We start from the raw sequence: 16,136 nt of genomic DNA on the forward strand, positions 1-16,136 counted from the left end.
TGGAGCCAAGGAAGAACGTCCTAGAAGGAGTGGGGTCCACTGCCGCAGGCAACTCGTGTCCTGATGGAGGGCCTGTGCTGGGGGTGGGGGGGTGGCGGGGAGGGGGTACAAAGTGGAGGGGAAATAGAAGGACATGGCTTTTGGAGGGCCAGAAGGGAAAGATTGAGAAAGGGGTGTATAGAGACTACTCTGAGCACACAGGCCACAACACCAATACCTAGCTGCTTCGTTCCAGAGCCTCTCATTACAAGAGAAGCATGTCTTGAAGCCTACCCTGCTAAGTGAGCTGCTAACCTATGCTGAACTGGGGAGACTGAGGAAGAGGGTATCCTACTTGACCCAGGCTGGGCCAATAGGGTGGGGTTACAGCCGATGGCAGAGGACCTGAGAAACTCACAGGACGGAGGTCCATGTGGCATAGACTCAGTGCTGGGGACCAGCCATGCTGCCACATGGGGACTCGGACAGCTCGCCAAACCATCAGATCTAGGTGGCAGGCTGGCAGAACCATGGGGGAAGGACAGGATGAGGACACCCTCAGGAGAAGACAGGGATCAGGAGGTGAGGGGCCAGCCTAGTGTGACCTGCATCAGGGGCCTGACCACAGGCCACCGTGGAGGGGAGGGCATTGGGCACAGACATAGTGAGGCCTCCGGAGTGTCCCCACACCATGGTGCTGGGTCTGATTTACCTCCTGGGCTGACACACTCAGGCCTCAGCAAAGGGACTAGGCTGTCCCTGATCAAGACTGATTCTGGGGCCCAAGAGAGGGGACCCTGAAGGAGGAGCACAGGGCCCCAGGCATAGATGGAGGAAGCTGAGGGGGCAGAACTGGCACCTCCAGCCCATTCCCAATCTACCCATTCTGTGCTCACTGTGTTCCCATCACCCCTTATAACCCTCATCTTAGTGTGGGGCTCCCCCAAAGCAGAGCTTGAGACAGGGACTTTGGGGCAGGTAATTGATTTGGGAGTTGATCCCATGAAGCATGAGTGAAGGAGCAGAAAGTGGGAGACAGAGAAAGGGCCCCAGCTTCCCAAAGGGGACATTGCTGAGGTCATTCTCAGAGGCTCGAGCGCACCAGGATTCCTGAGAAGTATGCAGAAGGCCTCCTAGAACTCCCCATGTGCAAAACAGGAGGCTTTATCCACCACTTTCCATCTCCTGTGGTTGAAGGTGGCCCCCAAGAGAATTCATGCCCTGCTTCCCCTGCCCCCTGCAGTTCTGGAGAAAGAGCTGGGAGAGAAGGAGGACAGACATGGAGTGCCCCAGAGTGGGGATGAGGTGGCACTCTGGAATTCGAGTGGACGCCTGAGGCCCCAGCCATGCCCTCCCAAGGGCCCACTGCACCTCAAATAAAATGCAAACGCCCTGGCACGGGAAGGTCTGGCCCCTGCCCACTTTTCCAGCTTCCTGTCTCCTCACTCATGGCGCCATAGCTGGCTATACTCCTCAACAGCCCTCTTGGTCTCCTCTTCATTCCCAGAAACCACCACACCTAAAGACTTCGCCCTTGTTCTTCCCTCCACGTGAAACTTCATGTGCTCGGTTACACGGTCGACACCTTCAGGTCCTTCGGGTCTCACCAAAAACACCCCCTCCGTAGAGACAGCCCCTGACCTGACCTTCCTGCCTGAGGTCCGTTCTTCTGTTAGGCTCTCGTGGATCTCCAGTGGGTGCTGGAAATGTTTAACAACCAGCTCTCCATGAAAAACAAAAGCCTTGATTTGTTGTGTTTGCCAGTTTGGGAGCTTTTAGTAAAGGCTCTCGTCAGAGTCGATGTCAAGCTGCGGGTGTCAGGAAGGGAGACACGGTGATGTACAGTACAGAGTATTTCCACTGTATGGATACAACAGGAGTAAATCGTTTAAAGAGCATAGATAGGAGTAAAATAATTAAGAAGTTACGCATTTTATTTTTTTTATTTTTAACATAATTTATTTCCTTGTAAATTTGCCCAAGTTAATTTTTCATAATGCCTGCATTTAACCCCCAGCTCACGAAACTCCTGAGTTTTTAACAGTTGTCTCTCGTGAGCTGAGAGAAGTCAGCTCCAAAACCACTGGATGTCACCCCATTCTTTCCCTCTGTGCACATTTTAGGGTGTGTGATTATTTTTTTCTCCTTGCTTTCTTCTATGTATGCTGGCCCTCTAACATGTGGGTCCTGTGAGGGTAGAAGTTATGACTGATTTACTTCCAGATGTGTCCTCAGAGCCCAGCACAACACCTAGCCTACAAGAGAAATTCAGGAAATATTTGTCAAATGAAAGTATTAAGTGCATGAATGAATAGGCAGATGAAGTCGATGATGGCATAAGGTTGGGATCTCTGCTATGGACAGAAGAGGGACCACTCACCTCAAGAGACACGCAGTAAATCCCACAGGGCTTGCTCCTGACAGGGTGTGGGGAGCAGGCAAGACAGCCAGGCTGCAAGGAAAGAGAGATGAATCTGAAATCACTGCTGAAGGCTCTGGACGTCTTCCAGGGATGGCCTCCACTGGGCCTTCACCCCCTCTCCACAGCTCACCTGGCCCACAAGGGAGCGCAGTTCTCAGACACCTTGGGAGCTACCAGAGTTCTCCCTCACAACCCTCCCTGTGGGACTTCGCACAGGAGAACTGAACAGGTCTGGTCTGCTCTGGTGTATCTGGGATCCCAGCCATTCATGACCCCTGTGTTAGCTGTACCCTCCACAGAGGGTGGGCCAGGACCCCAGGAGGGACAGCAGAGTCAGCTCGCCTGTGCCCATTGGCTCTCCGCCGTGTGGCCCACCTTCTGCCAGTCCCCCCAGGCTGGGACTGCTGCCCCAACACACAGAAGATGCCTGGCTTCACCTATCTGCCTGCAGTTCCTGGCACGACACCACGCACTAGGGAGACGGCAGAGGATACTTGCAGCATGAATGAGCCAATGAGTAAGGTGGCTTCCCAGCAGAAGTGAATCAGAGGCATTTCCCACTCGGGCCAGTCGCCTGCCTGGTACTGGGAAAGAGAACAGAGATGCCAGGCCCGCTCTACCCATAACTGCAACCCAGGGAAGAGGCTAAGAACCCAGCCCTAGAGTCAGCCAGCCTGGTGTCACATCCCAGCCCTTCCACTCCCTAGCTGGGGCCTTTATTTCCTCATCTGTAGAATGGGGATGCAATATGATAGGCTGCCAGGAGGATTTGATGAAATGCTACCAGTAAGGGTCTTGTAAATTTCCTGGAACAGTGAAAGAACTCTTTGTGCAGGAAACTGTCCTAAGCACCTTGTAAATATCAATGCATTTAATATTATCCTTGCCTGTTATACTGCCTCTGACTGTTTTTTCTTTTTGTTTGATTAGTTGGTTTGGTTTGGGTTGGGCTGGGTTTTTGCTGTTAGTGTTATGGCTACCGAGTAAGTTTCTTTCTCTCCCTGAGCCTCAATGTTCTTACCTGCAAAATGGAGCAGTGGATGAAATGGCCTCTGAATCCAGTGTTTCCACAGCAGTCTAGCTCTGATTTCCCACCTCTTAGTCCACAGCAGTTGCTCAGACCTTTCTAAGTCCCCATGTGCAGAGTGGACTCCCACTGCAGGGACCTGAGCCAGGAGCCCGGCCTCTGTTGTCAGGAGAATACAGGCATGGTGGTCACCTTGCTTAATGGCAGGGGCTGGGGACCCACACAGCTATTCCCATCCCCACCTCGGTGCGTGCTGCCAACTCAGCTCTCACCTTCCCATCCAAGAGAGTCCTAGGAGATCAGAGATGAAAACCCAACGCTGCCAATTCCATTCATTCTTAAGCCAATAAGCATTTATTGAGTACCAACTATGTGCCAAGGGCTATGCAATGCTTTGGGTACAAGGCAGGGAACAAGACAGGAAGACTGCTGCCTTCATTGCTGGGGTGAGTCTACTGCAGGAAACAGAAAATAAACAAGTCAACAAATAAGAAACAAGTGGATTTCAGAAAGAAGAATCAGGGGCTATAATGATATAAAGAGTATAAGTCAGGTTAATAAGATAGAGAGTGCCTGGGAGGGTAGTCAAGGTGGGCCTTCCGGTGGAGGTGACTTAGGAGCCAACCAGAGGATGAGCTGGAGAATGGCTGGAGGCATGACCTGTTAAAGGAACAGGTCTGGGTGGCTAGAGTTCAGGAAGCATGGTGGCATCCGGCCACAGAGGTCAGCCGGGGTGGGGGGTGGGGGGGGTAGGGACAGGCCAGAGCAGCAAGTCAGCCTGAGTGGCTTGGATTTTCTTCAAGGTATATTTACCAGCACATAGGACCTGCTACATAATTTGTAGGGCCAAGTACAAAAGGGAAATGAAAGGCCCTTTTTTCAAAAAGTATTAAGAGTTTCAAGATGGCAACAAGAGAGCATTAAACCATGCACGGGGCACTTCTAAGCATAGGGCCCTGCCCGTGGAGCCAGCCTGGTCAGAAAAAAACTCTGTTGGCATTAGCAAAGCCTTCTTTAATTTGACAAATATGCATTGAGGGCTTAAAATAAGCCAGGCCCTGTGCCAGGCTCTGGGAATAACAAAAAAGTGAATGATGAAACCAAGAAAGCTACTCTGACCTTAATTTTTCCAATTAGATTTTCTCCACCACACATATCAGGCCAGAGGACTGACCCATCTGCACATATTTGATGGTGGTCCGCCCCACAGATAGAGGTTCAGGCCGTCCGCTGGATGGATTTGACTTGATTCCTTTGTAATAATGGGAATGGTTATCGTGCGTCCACCATATGCCCAGCACAGGCAGAAATCTCCACCTCCACCACCCATCAACAAGAACCAAGCAAGGGAGATGAAAACTCAAGCTTAAAGAAAAGGATGAGCTTTTCCAAATTCACACTGTTACTATGTGTGGGTATGTTGTGGGGGGAGAGGGGCTAGGACTTGGACCCAGCTCTCGTGAAATCCAGAAGCTCCACCTCTAAGTGTACAATCCTTACTCCTATGTACTGTGTGATTGTTCAAAGTAAAGACTGAGGTGCAAACTTCAGGAACCTTGACAGGAATTAATGTCTACTGAGGGCATACCATATGCCAAGCCCTACACCAAGCTCTCCACATAGATCTTTTCATTTTCTCCTATAAATAACCCGTGTAGAGAGTGTAATTTCTCCACTGCTCGTGGTGGCGAGACCGAGATTCAGAAAAGTTAAGTAACTTGTCCAGGGCCTCCCAGACAGTGTGCAATAGAGCTGGGGGCCAAGTCCAGCTGCGTGCCCCAGGGCTGGGTCCCCGCCACTGTCCTGCTCCTCTCTGTTTCTGCCAGGGCCCTGCACAGATCTTGCTGCTGTAGAACCCCCAGCCAGTGGGTCATTTTCTTGCTGCCAAGGTCAGAGCTCAGAAGTCCAAGGAGCCAGGCCCAGAGAGAAGGTCTGGGGGTTTGACCTGGTGTCAACATCAGGGCTGAAGATTGCTTCATGCCCGGCCCAAGAGGAACAGGAAAGTCTGACTTCTCCCCTTTACCATGGGAAAGAGCTCCTTTTCTAAAAAAAGCCAGGCCAGAACCATGAGTGTGACATGTCAGGCCCTTTCTGCTGCAGCTTTACTCTCTGTCTTGGCCTTTCGGCCAGGGGACAGGGCTATCTTGAAAGAGGAAGACTTGCGCACTCTTGGTTTCCTGGCCAAGGATCAGAGAGACTTCCCTAAAGAAAGCTCCTGGCAGAAAGGTTCTGGGGCCGGGCATGGCCTGGGAAGATTCTGTCCCTGCTCTGCAGAACAACCTCAGCTGGGACCCTCAAGTAGGACTGGCAGCAGCCCTTTTGCCCAGAAGAAAGCCCTGGGGAGCGGGCAGTGGCCTCCTGAGCCCCCAAACTGCAGAAAACCAGGCAGCCTGTGGAAATAGCTGCACAGATGCAGGAGGTCCATGGCAGTCCCAGCTCTGCCCTGGGGTGGTCGGCTCCCCTGCAGAGCAGAAGCTGTGTCCGCCAGAGCCCAGGAGAAATCCCACACCGCCCCTCAATAGTTGTGGGAACCCTGCAAGTCCACTAACCACTTTGAGCCTCCTAATCCCCATTTTCCTGAATTAAATGATCGAACCTATATTAAGGAAGAGATAAAAATCATAGGGAAATATATTTCTTGGTCTCAGGGAAGGTGCAGAAGCAGAAGAGTAGCTGAGCGAAATAATGAGAGTTCACGGGCCCAGGAGTGTAATACAGCCTCCTGGATTTCTGAACCTGGGGTCTAAGTTCCAAAAAGAAAGAATCTCGTGTCCTTTGCTACCAGCATTCCCCCATGCCCGCCTTCTTTCCATTCATTTGTCCTACATCTCTACTGTAAGTCTGTTTGAGTCCTTGGACCTGAAAGAGTGTCTACCTGTTCCTGGAACTATGAAGTCCTCAAAATTCTTAGGTCCTGATCTTCTTCCTTCGAAACCTTGTAAGGGCTTCTCCAATTTTGGAAAGCAAGCAAAGGAGAAGTCTCAAGACAGCTGATTTTCATATTCTTTATAAGGAATCGGTTACTTTTTCCTTGATGTTTATAGTATAAAAATAAGTTATCGTTAGAATTGAAATATTCTGTGTCCAAAACTCTGAGGGCCTTTTTTGTTTTTTTCTTGGAATGTGAGTCTGTCCATTTTGCATACTCCACGAAGTCCTCCAAAAGTATCGTAAAAAGCTATCCCTTCTTAAGCATTTAGAGCCCCATTTTAAAAATTAACTCCCGTAATTCTTCCAAAAATCTTTATCATAAGGTGATTAATGAGAGTCACAGCTAAGAGTACTGGACTTGAAGTCAGGCTTTCTGGGTTTCTCCCCAGACTTGGTGCTTTCCAACTGAGTGACCTTGGACGTGTTACCCAAGCATCCTGAGCCTCAGTTTCTCATCTGTGACATGGGGGTGGCAATGGTACCTCCCTGGTGGTCACGGCTGGCACGAGTAGGTAGCACAAAACACAGTGCCTGGCACTACCAGGGACTCTACGAAGGCTGACTTAGTATGAAGCGCCCTTTCCTTTTAAGGAAATTGGGGCTTTGGAAAGCTAAGCAACTTGCCCCAAATCATACAACTGGAGATGACAGAGTGGGGATTCTAACCCAATTTTTCTAAACCTAAAGTCTACCCCTGTAACTATCAGAGTTTGATGCCTTATGCCCAACATCAGCCTGGCATGGAGTAAGCTGAGAATCAAGAGAACTTCGCCTCTTAGCCACCATCTTGCACAGGGAACAGAAGAGAAGCTAAAGGGTGGCTTCACGCACCTTCCCCACCCAGGCCTTGGGATCAGCAATCCTTAGCCTGTCTGCACGAACCAGGCTTCATCTTCCAGAAGCCACACCAGATGGCAGGCTGACCCACATGGGCCTGTCTGCGTCACTGCCTTTTATCACTGTTGTCATGTTCTTTAGATTTACTTCATTGGTGAGGAACTGGGCCTGCTCCTTCTAATACACTGAAAAATTATATGTATTATATAAAATAGAAACATTACGTATATATGAATATACTGCTGAAAAGGCACCCTCAGAATCTAGCTCAACACTGCCTCAGGCAGCAACGTCAGGCAGAACAGAGTTGTGAAGCTAAATAGTCTTGCATCTCTGGCAGGGACAAGCAAGAACTCAGACACATTAGTCATTAAGGTATGCGTTCTGCTGTGCACATGCGTCAGAAATGTTGTGGAAGTGCACAGGGAGAAATGAATAAGCTGCACAGGCTGAGGATGTCAGGAAGACTTCCTGAAGGAGGCAACATGGGCACTGGATCTTGAAGGATGAATAGGAGTTGGCAAGTTAAAAAAAAAAAAGAGGGCTGTGGGAACAGAGGGGTCTGAAAGGCATGGTGGGGATGGTTAAGGAATATCACATCATTTACATTCTTACTTCCTCATTCACTCATGCATATTGATGAACCCCAGGAAGATACCAGACCCTGCGCTGGCTACTGAGAAAGTCAAGATGAACCTAACCTCCAGGAGCTCCTGGTATGACCTCTGAATGGATCATTGCAAAACAGCTTGAGGGGTATTATATAAATATATACACAACCAGGGTGTTTCTGGTGGCTTGGTAGTGAGGAGAAGGGATGAAATCTGCATTGCAAATGGAAACAGGGGATGGATTCTAAATTCCATTTTGGGGGAATAGAATATGCAGGTTTCTGTGACTGATCACATCCCAGGGATGAGGGACAGGGAGAAATCTGGGAGAGGCGAGAATGACAGAAGGGAAATACACCTGGGAAATTAAAAGCTAGTTCAGCTTCAGAATAGGCTTTCTGAAGCTGTGAGTGTAGGAAGCCTTAGACTTAGAAACTCTTTGCTGGCAAGAATTAAGATCATGGCACGCTGAAGGCCCTGTGCCCTCAGCCCCTGCACCTAACACCATTCTAGGTGGACACTGGGTGCTCAGTGGGCGCCTGATGATGTGGTGCGTCCTGCCCCATCCTCCCCTGCAGAGCCGTCTGGATCAAACCCGCCCTCATCCACACCCGACCTGAGCACCAGTACCAGAAGCTTCCGCACATCACAGAATGACACAAAACTGTTCCTCTTTTCAAAAACCGAAATGCTCCCAAGATTGAACGTGTGGATGCTTGTGCGGCTCAATCTCAGCAAACATCTGCTACCTTTGTGTGGCGAGCGCAGTCTCTTTCGAACAGTGCCTTTGATTTCAGGGAAAGACAAATCAGGCTGCACGTTTTTGTTCTGAATGTGTCTCATCACGGGAGGAAATGTTCGGCAGCTTGGAATTCTGAATGTATGAAAAATGGATCTTCTTTTCAAACAAAGAGTTCACGATCAAGAATCAACACAGTTCCTGAAAGAGATGAAACCAGTTCTCTATTCCTGTCCCTGTCCCCCTTGCCTGCCTCATCTTTTTCTGGATTCTCCGAAGTCTCTCTCTGGAGCCGAGTCTCATCCGCTCTGCCATTGTCAGATCGGAACTGACAGCAGCTCTGGCCTCAGAGGGTAGGGTCAGGGTGGGCCGTGGCCCGAGTCATCTCTCTCCATAGAGTGAGCTACGAAATAAGCCGTGAGCTCTTCTCTCCTGGTGTCAGACCTCGAACAATACGTTTGAAAATGATCCGGTTGGAGAGGGGTTGGCATGCTGGAGTGTGTCCGGGGTGCAGCTCCTCACTTCCACGGCCGGGCCATATAAGGGGCTGCTGTCCCTGCCCCACATACCTGGCGTACAACAGGCTCAAGTAGGAGCATCAGGCTGCCTTGGGTTCAGCTCCTCTCCTGGCTGCCTTCCAGCTGGGTGGTCCGAGGGGCATTTCAGACTTGCTGGATCTCAGCTTCCCTGTCTATCAAACGGGCAACAGCAAACCAACGCCCCCCTCCCCCAGCCCCCACCACCCCCGTCGGAAGCCAGTGGGTGAACGTGAACTTGCAAGCAGCAAAGCACAATAGGGTGACCCACTGTCCCTGTTTGTCTGAGGCTGAAGGGTTTCTCGGGATGTGGGACTTTGGGTGCCAAAACCAGGAAAGTTCTGGATGCTCCAGAACTGTTTGTCTTCCAATAGGGCACAACCCCATTGTGACAGGGATGAGGACTAAGGTCATCAAGGGGGCAAAATGAATTTTCTGGAAAAATGTACGCTGACTGATTCCTTAAACAAACTATTCTAAGAACTTCATGAGAGGGTGAATCAAGGGGCTTTCTTATTCTCATTTCACCCTCATGAACGCCTGCAGAGTGCAGTGAAGCTTATACAATAGCCACACACCATCCCCCGTTGATTTTAGCTTTACGTCTATTTCACAAATCCCTGTACCACTTCCCTCTTGCTGTCTAACCGGCCACCCAACAGCTTAGTGGCTTGAAACAACGGTCATCTCTTCTGCTCATGATTCTGTGGCTCGCCACTCAGGCCGGGCTGAGCTGGGCAGCTCTCCTTGGCTGAGCCCACTCAGAGACCTCAGGCAGAGAGGCTCGTCAGCCAGGGGCTGGCTGCCCCAGGATGGCCACAGCAGCATGGCTCATCTCAGCTTCACAGGGTGTCTCAGAATCCAGCAGGCTAGCCTTGTTCACACGATGGCTGGACAGGGTTCTGACACGGCCTCTTGAAGCCTAGCCTCGGACCTGCCATGCCACCCCATCCACCACTCCTCTGGGCCAAAGCAAGTCACAGGCCAGTCCAGATTCAAGGGGAGGGGAAATGAGACTCCATCTTTTGTTGACAGGAGCTGCAAAGATACAGGAGGGAGTGGAAAGCAATCTATAACGATGTCCCTCTGATTTATTTTATAAGACATAGAAATAAGGGGCTTTCTTGATTGTAATAATCGATGGTCCCATTGCTGCCATCCTCCCAGTTATTCAAGCCAGAAACCTTGGAATTCTCCCAGTCTGTGTCTCCTGCTCTCTCCATGGCCAACCACCACCAAGCCCTGCCACCAACACCTCTAAGCATCCCTCAGGGTGCTCCATCCCTTCTATCCCCACAGTCAGGCCTGAATCCAGGGGCTGCTCCTTGCTCCCTGGGATTATGGTGGCAGATTCCTAATCCTGCTCCCTGCCTCACCCTCTCTAGGCCTTTCTCACTGCAACCAGGGGAGCCTTTCTCGAGTATGCCTTAAGTGTGTCAGTCCTCTGCTCTAGAGCCTTCTTTAGCTCCTTACTGTTGCCAAATCCCATCATGGCAAAGCCTTCCCACCCTCCTCTCCCTATGCCCCCTCCTGCTGAATCACTGCTCCTAGCGTGAAACTATGATCTGGGCACCATGAACTATCTGGCTTTTCCTAAACAAATCATGCTTTTTCACGCTTTTGAAAATATAGCTCAATCTTCCCAAAACCTAGGTGTTTGTTACCAGATCTAGACTGCAGAACCACCTCCGTGCCCAGAGGTCTTCCCAATGATAACACAAAGCATTGGTTCATTGTGTGGGTCAGTGTTCTCCAGAGAAACAGACCAATAGAATGTGTGCTTGGGTCTGTATATGTATATACATATAAGAAATCTCTGGGTATATATATATATATATATACATATATATTTGTATATTTGTTCCTTCTGCCTACAAATGTGTATGTGTGTTTGTAGAAAGAGCATATAGACAGAGTCAATTCCTTATAATAAACCTCTTTGTGTGTGTATATATATTTATTATTATTTTTATTACATTTATTATAAGGAATTGATTCAAGTGATTATGGAGACAGGCAAGTTCTAAGATTTGCAGGGTGAATCAGGAAGCTGGAGATCCAAAAGAGCCAATGGTTTAGTTCCAGCCTGAGTCCAAAGGCCTGAGAACCAGGAAAACTGAGGGTATAATTTCCATCTAAAAGCTACCAGGCTCACAATGTCCTTCGACAGATGAATGGATAAAGAAGATGTGGTATATGTATACAATGGAATATTATGCAGCCATCAAAAGGAATGAAATCTTGCCATTTGCAACGACGTGGATGGAACTGGAGGGTGTTATGCTGAGCGAAATAAGTCAATCAGAGAAAGACATGTATCATATGACCTCACTGATATGAGGAATTCTTAATCTCAGGAAGCAAACTGAGGGTTGCTGGAGTGGGGGGGGGGGTGGGAGGGATGGGGTGGCTGGGTGATAGACATTGGGGAGGGTATGTGCTATGGTGAGCACTGTGAATTGCTCAAGACTGTTGAATCGCAGATCTGTACCTCTGAAACAAATAATACATTATATGTTAAAAAAAAAAGAAGAAGAAGATAGCAGGAGGGTAAGAATGAAGGGGGGGAAATCGGAAGGGGAGACAAACCATGAGAGACGATGGACTCTGAAAAACAAACTGAGGGTTCTAGAGGGGAAGGGGGGATGGGAGGATGGGTTAGCCTAGTGATGGGTATTAAAGAGGGCACATTCTGCATGGAGCACTGGGTGTTATACGCAAACAACGAATCATGGAACACTATACCAAAAACTAATGATGTGATGTATGGTGGTTAACATAACATAATAATAAAAATAAATAAATAAAAGCTACCAGGCTCAAGACCCAGGGAAAACCAATGTTTCTATTTGAGTCCGAAGGCAGGGATAAGGCTGGTATTCCAGTTCAAAGGCAGTCAGGCAAGAAAGAATTCTGTCTTCCTCTGCCTTTTTGTTCTATTCAACTGATTGACTGATGTCTTCGACTGATTGGATGAGGCCCACCCACATTTGGGAAGACAATCTACTTTTCTCAGTCTACCAATTTAAATGTTCATCTCATTCGAAAAAAACCTTCACAAAAACACCCAAAAGAAAGTTTGATCAAATATCTGGGCTCCTCATGACCTGCTCAAGTTGACCCATAAAATTAACCATCACAATGATCAATGATTTAGTTGGTGGAAAAAAAAAACAACAACAACAACAACCAATGATGCTAAACTATAAGAGAAATGAGACTTACAGATTACTTAATAGAGAGAAATTTACTCATTCACCCTTCTTTGTTTTGGAAAGACCCACAGTGGTAGCTATGGTGAGCAATGGATGACAGAATTAATTATAGAGTCCCTCTGGGCATGGGACATTTGTCATTCATGTAAGCACACAGAAGAAAGGCTTCAGAGCCAATGGCTGCCACCACCATCTCGGTCCAGGCCTCAGCACCTTTCCCAGGGATAATTGCAACATCCTCCTCACTGGACTCCTTACTTCTACCCTTGGCCTTCCAACAATGTATTTTCTACATAGCAGCCAAAGTGATCTTTTTAGGTGACAAATCAAGACAGATCATTCCCTGCTTTAAAGCCTTCCATGCCTTCCCAATCCACTTAGAACAAAATCCACCATAGCCTACATGGTCCAGCCCCTCTGGTCTCCACAATCTCATCTCCTATCACTCTCCCTCTTGCTTACTGAGTTGGCACCCTGGCCTCTTTCCTTTTCCTCAAATATGTATCTTCGGGACCTACACGTGGGTGCCCCACAGCTGTCCCCCATCACTGCCCAGCCCTTTGCATGACTGGCTGGCTCATTCATCAGGCTTCCCTCCAATGTCCCTCCTCAGAGATGCTTTCCCTAAAGTCATTGGAAATTATCTTGTTTGGATATTCGTTTCCTTGATTGTTGCCTGTCTCCCCAACTGGTGTGCAATCTTCATGAGAGCTGAGACTCCATCTGTCTTATCCTCTGTGTCCAGAATCTAAATCAGTATATTCAATAAAAGTTGACTAAATAAATCGGTAAATAGATGAATGACATTATTAAAAATGATAAAAGAAAGATGTACATTTGCTTGGCCAGGACAAAGATAGATGCCAAGTCCTACTCAGGAGAACCCTTCCCACCGGCTCCATGCAGGTGAGACAAAGCTCTCCCAGACCCAGGCTCAGAGGCATCTCTCAGGAATATGTAGTCTCGGGGCTCACCTGGGAGCCCTGTCGTGTTGGCATTTCATCTCATCTCCTTAACAGTGGTAATAAATAGAACCAGGTTTACCTCTTCTTGGGAGGGCCACATTTTCTCACTCAAAAACCTTAATATGAAAGAAAAGGAACTCAAGTGGCTTAACTATGGCCTGATCAAACCTGAGCAGCAACAGAGAAATGAAGCTGAGTCTTTTTTTTTTTTTTTAAGATTTTATTTATTTATTTGACAGAGACAGAGATAGCGAGAGCAGGAACACAAGCAGCGGGAGTGGGAGAGGGAGAAGCAGGCTTCCCCCCGAGGAGGGAGCCCGATGTGGGACTCGATCCCAGGACCCTGGGATCATGACCTGAGCCGAAGGCAGACGCTTAACGACTGAGCCACCCAGGCGCCCCTGAAGCTGAGTCTTAAAGAGTTCCAGGATCAGTTCTCAGAAGAATTGCAGAGCGAGAGGGACACACACATACATCCAACTGCCTACTAGCATCTACACTCAGATGTCCCGCAGGTCCTGAAGCTCATTGAGTCCAAGGCCACTTTCTTCATCTGTCTCCCTCCACCCCTCAACCTCACCTTCTGTTAGCATCATTGGTGTCCCAAAGTGGGACCACCACCCTTCCAGTTGCCAAACCAGAAAACTGGAAGTCTCCATTGATAACTCCCTTTGCCCCGGTCCCTGCATTGCTACCTCCGAAGCCTACATTCTGCTCCCCATCTCTGCCACCCCTTTGTGTCCAAGCAACGGTTGCCTTTCCCTGGACAACCAGCTTTGTCTCCTTACTGGTATCCCAATATGCACTCAGACACTCTTCTTTTTCCCACAGCAGCCAGAACAATCTTTTAAAGAAATAAATCAAATTGTATCTCAGCTTCTAAATCCCCTCCTATGGTTTCCCACTTTTCTTAGACTTGAAGCCAAATACTAACCTTAGCCTACAAGACCCCACACCGTCCACCACTGCCTGCCTTTCCAGCCTGGCTTACACCCTGTGAACCTTCAACTTCCATGTTCTCACCCTAAGGCCTTTGTTTATTTCCAGGTCTCCAGAGAGACTCTGCACAAGCTGTTCCCTTTGTCTGGAACATTCTATCCACCACCTCCTATCTATTCTTCAGATCTCTGCCCAGTTTTACCTCCTAAGGGAACAGTTCTTTAATCACCTAATCTAGGTCAAGTCCTCATAGAACTATTTTTTTCCTCCAGAGCAATTATATATATCTATGTGTAGTTTTGGATTCATTATGTATGTCCATAGTGTGACTATATGACAATCACCCCTATCTTCCACCAAACTGTAAGCTCTGGAGGGCAGGCACTTGTCTCCTTTTGTCCTGGATTGTACCCTCAGTGCTTAGTGCAGGGCCCGGCATAGAGTAGGAGCTCAAACCATTGGATTAACTAATTCATAATAGCTCCTCTATGGAATTGGGCTCACCCTCCATCAGCTGGCCGAGATCCCACGTTGAGCAATCCTCATGGGATACGGGAGAACTGGATGAGCTAGGAATGAAAGTGAAGGAAGAAAACTGAAAGATTCAGAACCCTATGCTGAAATCAGCCATTGTTTCCCTGTCACTTGCAAGGATCCATTGTGATTTGTGTATTTCTGCACCAAGGAAACATATAACTGACTCCCAATCTCTTCTAGATGGATGGGTACATTGGCTTTCTCTCTTTGGGAATCTTAGGTTGCGTAGAAACTGGTGGAGAGAGGTGAGCAGCAAGGAGAGGGAAAATAGGCTGGGTTTGCCATTGTCACTATGCCAAAGAAGAGACCTGCTGACACCTAAAGGATGTCCCCAGCCACCCACTTTACTCCGCATTCCTAAGAAAGAACACACACACATACACACACTGTAAGAAAGAAGCAAACCCAACTTCAGACCACTGGGTCCAATGGCTCTGAATTACCTACGTGTCCTCAGCTTTCACCATGAACCAATGCTCTGCTTGGTGCTCATCACAGCCGAGAACGATCCAGTGGGCCCGGAGCCTGTCCTCATGGGCCAACAGCGTGGCAGGGGCTGGGACTGTGAATGGACTCTCGCTCTATGCTGCAATGCAAGCTGGGAGGGAAGATCAGGGGCCTGGGCCGCATGGACAGGGGACACTTGCCCTGGCCTGGAGGCCAGCAGAGACTTGCCGGAGGAACTGAGAATGAAGCTGCACCCCAGTAACCCCACCAAGCCTTGACTTTCTCATACATAAATGGGGACAATAAGTCCCACCTCCCAGGGTGGGGAAGAGTGATAAATTTAAAATAGCAACAATGCTGGCTAAACATTTAGTGAGGTCTTTATTCTGTAGCCCCTGCTAGACTGAGCCCATCTTATGTATTAGCTCATTAAATCGCAACTCTAGAAAATAGGTACAAGTATTATCTCCTTTTACCAAGGAGTAAACTGAGGTTTAGGGAGTCTCTGGCCAGCCAGGTCTGCCTGGCACCATTTCAGGTCACTCTACTACCTCATTAATGTGACCATGAAGAGCGCTCAACCCAAAATAAACCATTGATGAATTTCAGTTCCCTTTCCCACCCCCATCCCCTCCTCCCCTTTCCTCCATAGAGGAAAACAACAACAATAACAAGAAAGCTCCCAGAGTTATGTGCCTTTAGTTGATCTCTCTGGACTCCATGACACCAGTTTATCGGTATAAATATGGTCTTTGAAAGGGCCTAGAAAGGAGAAACCAGAATATGGAGAATTATTTCCACCTCAGGAACAATAAACTAAATTCCTGAGTCCACCTGAGACCTCAACCCTCACCCAGGGGATGTTCTGGGGAGGAAGGCTCCTGCAGGCTCTGCAACCCCTGGGTCTGGGAGGTCACTGAGTTTAAGGCCTGGTTGCCAAACATTCCAATG

At 48.6% G+C, this 16,136-nt stretch overlaps 1 long non-coding RNA gene across 1 annotated transcript in view; it reads right to left on the reverse strand.

Annotated features, from left to right (window-relative positions):
• Positions 1–1,905: 1,905 nt before the first annotated feature.
• The window catches only part of LOC135361688 (uncharacterized), a 50,143-nt gene continuing 35,912 nt past the window's right edge, over positions 1,906–16,136 (reverse strand). Inside the window, exons 2-3 of the long non-coding RNA XR_010405370.1 lie at positions 2,360–2,431; positions 1,906–2,234 (exon numbers count right to left, since the gene is read on the reverse strand). This is a non-coding gene — a long non-coding RNA (uncharacterized LOC135361688). The remainder of the gene's footprint in view (positions 2,235–2,359; positions 2,432–16,136) is intronic.

Source organism: Mirounga angustirostris, unplaced genomic scaffold (assembly GCF_029215605.1).
Source record: "Mirounga angustirostris isolate CCGP_5_RB_7025 unplaced genomic scaffold, mMirAng1.0.hap1 SCAF_10, whole genome shotgun sequence".
Classification (NCBI taxonomy): Eukaryota; Metazoa; Chordata; class Mammalia; order Carnivora; family Phocidae; genus Mirounga; species Mirounga angustirostris.